We start from the raw sequence: 7688 nt of genomic DNA, 5'->3' as shown, positions 1-7688 counted from the left end.
TACTAAGCATTAAAATGCTTACCCGTTGCTTTGGCTCTCTGTTTTATAGGTTTATTTCGTTAGCTATCGGATTCGGGATCAAAGAAGTCGAAGTCATCCACACTATCGAAGCCCCATTTTGGTACAAATTTTGGTTGAACTTTGAAATGGCATGTATAGGACCATCCTTTGTTGAAGGTCATGTACCTCCGGTTTGTGTAAACTTGGATAGCCATGCGAAAATGGCTTATATCGTTTTAGCATAGAACTATAATCGTTTGTATGTTGACCCTTATGAGGTATGGAATTATTTTGAAACGATTAGCCATTGGAATGGTTAATCATGATCACGCTTTGTGCTATGTATGTAAAAAGGGCCAATTGAATCATGGAAAGTATGAAATAGGTAAAGCCTACTAAAGGCAGATGCTGACAGCAGCAGTGACGTGGATGTGAAAAATCACTAAAATAGTAGGAATGGTATTAAATAGCAAATAAATTATGTAAGTGTACCTTGATGAATCTACTTTCATATGGAAGAAACGAAATGGTCATATGAGTTATAAGTTAACAGATTTTAAAGTTCTTGTGAAATAGGGCCAGAACGGTTTCTGGATCCCCTGTTCCAACTTTGGAAAATCATTGTAAATTAACCAGAGATAATTAGGAGTCATTCCATATATGTGTAGATTCCTCTCTGAGTCTAGTTTCTATAGAAACAAACGGCATTAGTATTGAAGCCCTGTACAGGGAGATATCCAATTCGTAACGCACAAAGGTCAGTGTAGTCGATCCCTACAACAGGCGAGACTTTAACTAATAAACTGTACTAATTGGCTCGACCAAAAATTCTAGAAAAAAAATATGTAGATGGACATATGAGTCTAGTTTCAGGAAAAATTTACGGAACTGATTTTCGAGTTGTAAAACTCAAGTTATGAATTTTGGAGCGACTAGTACTCAGATTGGCAGCTTGTCTGAAAATTGTCAATAAGTGGGTTGAAGTCTGTTAACACCTCGCGTTCGACTCCGGCGACGGTCTCGGGTTCGGGGTGTTACAAGTTAGACTAGTTGCTTATCGGCTAGCATTACCATCTGAGTTAGAAACGATTCACAATGTATTTCACGTATCAATGCTAAGAAGATACAAATCTAATCCTCTGCATGTTATTTCCCCGACCAAAGTTGAGATTTAATTAGATTTATCGTACAGCGAGGAACCGATTCGAATTCTAGCTCGTGAGATCAAAGAGCTGAGAAATAAAATAATAGTGTTAGTAAAAGTATTATGGAATTGACACGGGGTTGAAGAAGCTATGTGGGAACCCGAGGATGCTATGAGAAAGTAATATCCAAACCTATTCGTTGGTAAGATTTTCGGGGACAAAAATCCCTAAGGGGGGAGAGTTGTAACAACCCAATTTTAGCTAAATTAGAATAGTGGTTTCAGGACCACAAATTTGAGGTCGTAAATTATTTTTGGTGTTTACAACATGTGATTATATATGTGTGAAAATTTCGTGAAATAATTTTACCGTTTAATAACTCAATTTGAGAAAAAGGACTAAATCGCGTAAAATGCAAAAGTTGCATGCTATATGTTAAAAGTGCTTATTTGTTATGGCTAATTAAATGAAAGGTCCTTATAATGTAATTAGACCATTGATAATGGAATATGAGATAAATGGTCATCTATTATAAGTTTGATTAATGTTTTAATTAATGGCGTTTTAGTATTGTGTAAATAAAGGTTAATTAAATAAAGCTAAAGCCAAACTTAGTCCATCTTTTTCTTCTTTAACCGAATAGAAAGAAAGAAAAGAGAGTTTGGAAGCATTTTAAGGTTCGGCAACTTGGTAGCTTAATTAAGATCAAGAACGAAATAATTCGGATTTAGATATGGAAAAATCGAAGGTTAACGAGTAATCGATCCGATACGTCAATATCGAGTATGAGGTAAGTTTGTATGTGATAAACATTGTTACAATTATATTTTTAATGCTTTAATAATGCATAAATTGTATATATGCAACTATGACTGTGTATGATGACAAATCTACTATATTTGGCACTTAGTGTGCATTTCGCGATAGCTTCGGCTATATACACCACTTAGTGTGCGAATTAGAATAGCTTCGATTTTATGTGGCACTAAGTGTCTGATACCAAGTGAGTTTCAGTTTAATGTGATGGTACTAAGTGCGCGATATCGATATAGCTTCAGCTAATCGTTTATGCACTAAGTGTGCGAGTTCTTTGAGTATTGAAAGATTTCTAGATGGTTTAACGTATTCAACAATAAGGTGAAAATGAAATAAATAAATATGGAAAAGTACAGGTACGTACAAAACCTATGGTAGTTGAAACTATGTGTATGAAGCTTGAAGGATTTGTAAGTATATGATAAATGGTCATGGATTAGAATCGAATGATGATATGAGACTTACTAAGTGTTTATTAATTGATGATTTGTATATAATGAACTGTTGAGTACTTAAATAGTACAAACTTACTGAGCTATGAAGCTTACTATGTGTTATTTGTCTTTGTTTTATAGAGTATCAAAGCTAGCTCGAACATCAGAGATCATCGAGAACCATCATCACACTATCGACTACTTGTTGGTATTTTTGGATGCTTGTAAATATGGTATATGGCATGTATAGGCTAGTGAGTTGAAGATATGTTTTGAATTATGATTTAAGTCATGAGATTTGGCTTACGTATAGCTTGAAAATGTTGGTATGTATTTGGTCATTTAAATTGGCCTAAATGTTGTGCATAATGCCTTACATATATTGACTTGTTTTGGGTATGTTGGCCTTAGTTGTTGATATAGTTTAATGATGTGTTTTGTGATATGAAATAGATGAAAATATGATGAATTAATGTATATGGAACTTATGCAAGTTATGATGATTTTGGCATAATGATTTGGTATGTTTTGAATGTGGAATTGAGTAGTTAAAATGGTTGATGATAGATGGTATTATATGTGTGTGAATTGGTATGTTTGGGCTGCCTATAAGTGTATAGAAATGATTCCAAATTGGTTGCTATGTGTGCATGAGTGAAGGGTGGCAAATTGGCTTTGCAAATGGAAATTTTTGTCCACATAGGTAGAGACACGATCGTGTGCCTCAACTGTGTGTGACACACGGCTATGTTACACGGTCGTATGCCCTCTAGGGTACCCTTTTGAATTAAGGCAATATACCTTACAATTTTGACACAACCTAGACACTCGGGCGTGTCTATTGGACTTGTGTGGCACACAGGCTGGCACTTGGGCGTGTGGCCGGCTGTGTGACCTAAGTCAGTAACCTCCCTAGTTTTTCCACGGCCATGGCAGACGAGTGTGTCCTCGGCCGTGTGGTACAAGTCAGTATGTATGCCCTGTTTTCACACAGCCTGTAACACGGGCATGTTTGGTGGTTGTGTGAGGCACACGGCCTATTCACACGAGTGTGTGACCCTAAAATCAAAGAAAATTTTCTATGTTTTCCAAAGTTTGTATATGTTTTTGGTTTAGCCCCGAACTATTTCTAAGTATGTTTTAAGGTCTTATAGAACCTTATAAGGGACGATGTGAATGATTTGATTGGATTTTGATTATGAATGCTTAATTGTATGTGAATAATGTGTATTATTTGGTAATGTATTGTAACCCTATTCCAGCGACGGGTACGGGTAAGGAGTGTTACAAAATAGCCTATTTTTGTCTACACGAGCAGAGACACGGGTGTGTGTCTCAGCCGAGTGTGACACACAATTTTGTTACATGGCCGTGTGTCCCCTAGTGTTGAATTATAAATAAAGTTAGTATGCTCCACATGGCCTAGCACACGGGCGTGTGATTGGCCTTGTGGCCTAAGTTAGTATACCCTACAGGTTTGGCACAGCCTAGCACATAGCCTAGTACACGAGCGTGCATGGCCATTTTTAGGGCACACGGGCGTGTGTGTTGGCCGTGTGACCCAAGTCAGAGAGTTACACGAGGTTAGAAACGGGCTGGGACAAGGCCGTGTGCTCCCATTTTGAATGTCCACACGGCTTGTAACACAGACGTGTCTTTGGCCGTGTGAGACACACGGCTAGGCTACGCGGGCGTATGTCCCTTGTTTTTTGAGAAACTTTTTCCAAGTGTTTGTGAAATTTTCCTGAGTTATTGGCTTAGTCCCAAACTACTTCGAATGCATGTTTTGAGCCTTGTAGGCACGTATTAGGGACAACATGATTAGTTGTGATTGAAATGTATTTGAATTGATTAAATTGTATGTGAAATGTATGATTAAATGTATGATAAGTTTGGTAATGCTCTGTCACCCTATTCTGGCATTGAATACTGGTGAGGGGTGTTACATTTTAACTTGATTGAACTATTATTTCCTCATTGATTTCCTCCCCATCTTAAATTTTGGTGATCTCTCGAGCTAGGATTGTATGTATCTAAAAATGTGTTTCTGCCCCTATTCCCGATGTAATTTATATCCTACGAAGGATTATTGGTATAATGGAAAAGCGGATTGTCTCCTCCACGCATAGACGGCGTAGAAGCAGATTCGATATTGTTGAGTCTATCCACTATCTGCTACTACTTGTCATCCTCTTGAATAGCTTTGACCGTAGCGGATTTCTAGCCATATGTGAATCATTCAATTAGCCATTAATAGGAGTTTAATGCCATATTTTCAATAATTTCGTACACATCCTTGTACATCCTATTCATAAAGGCTCTTCCTGCTACTCCGTCTAATCCAAATCGTGCATCTGCATCCAGCCCGTTATAAAATACCTGCAATGGCATCCACTCAAGAAATCCGTGGTGCCAACATTTTTGAATGAACATCTTGAAATGTTCCCACGCCTCATAAAAACTTTCTCCCTTCATCTGTCTGAATACAACAATCTCTTTTCTTAGTTGGACTACTTTACTGATGGGGAGAAACTTCTATAAGAACTTTCCAGCGAGTTCATGCCATGTTGTGATAGACTCTGGTGTTTGTGAGTCTAACAAAGAAAAAGCATTATCGTTCAAAGAAAAGGGGAACAACCGAAGACGAATAGCGTCATAGTGACCCCGTTATACTTAAAAGTATCACAGAGTTGAAGAAATTGTTTCAAATGTTTATTAGGGTCCTTTGTCATAATGCCCCTAAATTTTAGCTTCTTTTGGATCATTTGTATCATCGCTGGTTTGATTTCAAAATTATTAGTTGTAATCATCGGTCTTACTATACTTTCCTAAACCATGTCTAAACTTGGTAGGGCATAGTCCCTTAGAGTTCTCTCATTTCGAGCCATATGTATCTTTATTGGTAACTGTGGTGCTGGTGGGTCTCCTAGGGCAATATCGTCAGTGTTGCCGAATAATGGATTGTCACGTGGTACGTTATCTGCAATTAGTGGTGGTTGTTCTTACATCTATTGTTGCTGCTGTCAGCGATTCCTTTGGATTATTATTTTTTGATCTGTGGATGCTACAATGGGTGTGCCCCTACTGTGAATCATACACTAAACCCAGAAAGAGGAGGTTAGTAGAAATAAATGGAATAAAATCATATCTATAACCTACCAATTTCTTAATTATTCATTTAAAGTGAAAAAATTAAAATTGACCTAGTAACGTTGCCTCCCTGGCAATGGGGCCAACAACTTGACCACCTCCAAATCTACTAACATCTAGAGTGTGAATACTACAATAAAATAAAGAGTTATGAGGTGGTATCCGCAAGTATACGGGTCAAGTTGTAATATAGATTTTACAATGAAGTAGGTGACTACTCCAAGGATCTACCCCAAGGGAGGCGAGTACTAAATCAATTTTAACTTGAACAATTAAAGATCTAATTAATACTTTTAAATAAGTTATAGTTCAAAAGTAGAATAAAAAGTATTTTTAGGGTTTGTAAACTAATAAAATAATATAAAGGAATTAAAATTGCAAGAGATAGAGATAAATAAAGTGAATAAAATTTGAAGATGGGTAGTCAGCTCGTTTCTGTAACCCCAATTATCTGTCTTCTCAACTTCCTCGTCAATCAACTAGTCACTACCCTAGTAGGATCTTCCAATCTTCCACAAACATAATGAGTCAGTAAGAAATACTTATCTTCCGACCTTACAGTTCAGTCTGGCTTGGGGTAAAGGTGTTCACGAATGGGCAACCCCAACTTTAGGTTAATTCCCACCTTGATGACTTCTCGAGGTTCTAACGCCCCCACGCCCGAAACCGTCGCCAGAGTCAAGCTTGAGGAGTTACCGAACATAATTTATCAAATTAAGAACTTCAAATCATTTGTTTCTACATTCACAACTTTCTAGCTACCCGCGTCACAGTTACAAGAAAAATCATATCTCGAGTTACGAAACTCAAAATCAAAATACGTAAATTTTACCTAAATCTAGACTCATATATCTATTTACTAATTTGTTTCTATAATTTTTGGTTGGGAAAATTAGTACAGTTTATTAGTTAAAGTCTTCCATGTTTCAGGGTTCGACTGCTCTGACCTCTGTGTATTACGAATTAGATAACTCTCTATACAGAATTTCAATGACTATGAGGTTTGTTTCTCTTAAAACTAGACTCAATAAGGAATCTGTAAATATAAAGAACAACTTCTAATTATTTTTGTACAATTTATTATGAATTTGTAAAGTCAAAACAGAGGATCCAGAAATCACTCTGGCCCTGTTTCACAAGGTTTCAAATATCTCATAAAGTATAATTTATATGCCTGTTTTTTTTATCCATATGAAAATAGACTCATTATTCTTCAATTTCATAACTTTCACATCATTCAATTCCATTTATACTATTTTTAGTGATTTTACAAATTCATGTCATTGCTGCAGCAATATTCTGTTTTAAGGCAAATTTCATCTTTTCATGCGTTGTTATGAACTAGATAACCTATTAAACTTCCATGATATCAAACATGATCTAAATTTAACCATCACCATGACTTATCAATATCAAACATTTTCTCAACCAATCATGGCCATATCATAAAATTATTTACACAAAATAAGTATATTGCTATACATGCCATACTTAAGTTTTACAAGCCATTTACCCAGATGAAAGTCCTTTGGATAGTGTGATCGAACCTTCAACCCGTCCCGATTCCCGAGCTGGCTTGTTCAAAACTATAGTAAATAAAGAGGAGGGAGTAAGCATAAATGCTTAGTAAGTTCATATGTAAATAACAAGTAACATAACAATACAAATAAACCAAACAACTTTAGCATGGTATCACCAAAACATATATCACATTTATAAACATCATTCATCATCTTACCACCTTATCGTTGTTGTATCTATTTTCAACCCAAGGGTTAAGAACATACCTGGCCAAAGTGTCCATTTCACAACACTTACCAAAATGTCGCTTGCACCTTAAGTGTTCTTCCATTTCACTAGAAATTTCACCCGTTGAACACATCAGAATACAACTCGGATACACGGATAATTTGCACATAAGTGCCTCATATGTAATCAAGAAATCATGTAACCCGCCCCTAAGTGAACTCGGACTCAACTCAACAAGCTTGGGCGTTCGCATCCATAAGTGAACTCGGACTCAACTCAACGAGTTCGGACATTCGCATCCATAAGTGAACTCGGACTCAACTCAACGAGATCGGATGCTCAACCATCCTAGTGACATGTCACTTGTATCCTAATCTATTTCTAAGGTTCAAAC

The 7688-nt window shown here is 36.6% G+C and overlaps 1 non-coding gene across 1 annotated transcript; it reads left to right on the top strand.

Moving 5' to 3' along the window:
* The first annotated feature begins 4796 nt into the window (after positions 1-4796).
* On the top strand, positions 4797-4903 carry LOC128281055 (small nucleolar RNA R71). Its single transcript, XR_008271271.1, has one exon. It is a non-coding gene; the product is annotated as a small nucleolar RNA R71 (small nucleolar RNA).
* Positions 4904-7688: the final 2785 nt, after the last annotated feature.

Source organism: Gossypium arboreum, chromosome 9 (assembly GCF_025698485.1).
Source record: "Gossypium arboreum isolate Shixiya-1 chromosome 9, ASM2569848v2, whole genome shotgun sequence".
Classification (NCBI taxonomy): Eukaryota; Viridiplantae; Streptophyta; class Magnoliopsida; order Malvales; family Malvaceae; genus Gossypium; species Gossypium arboreum.
This window is presented reverse-complemented; position numbering and strand designations above follow the sequence as displayed.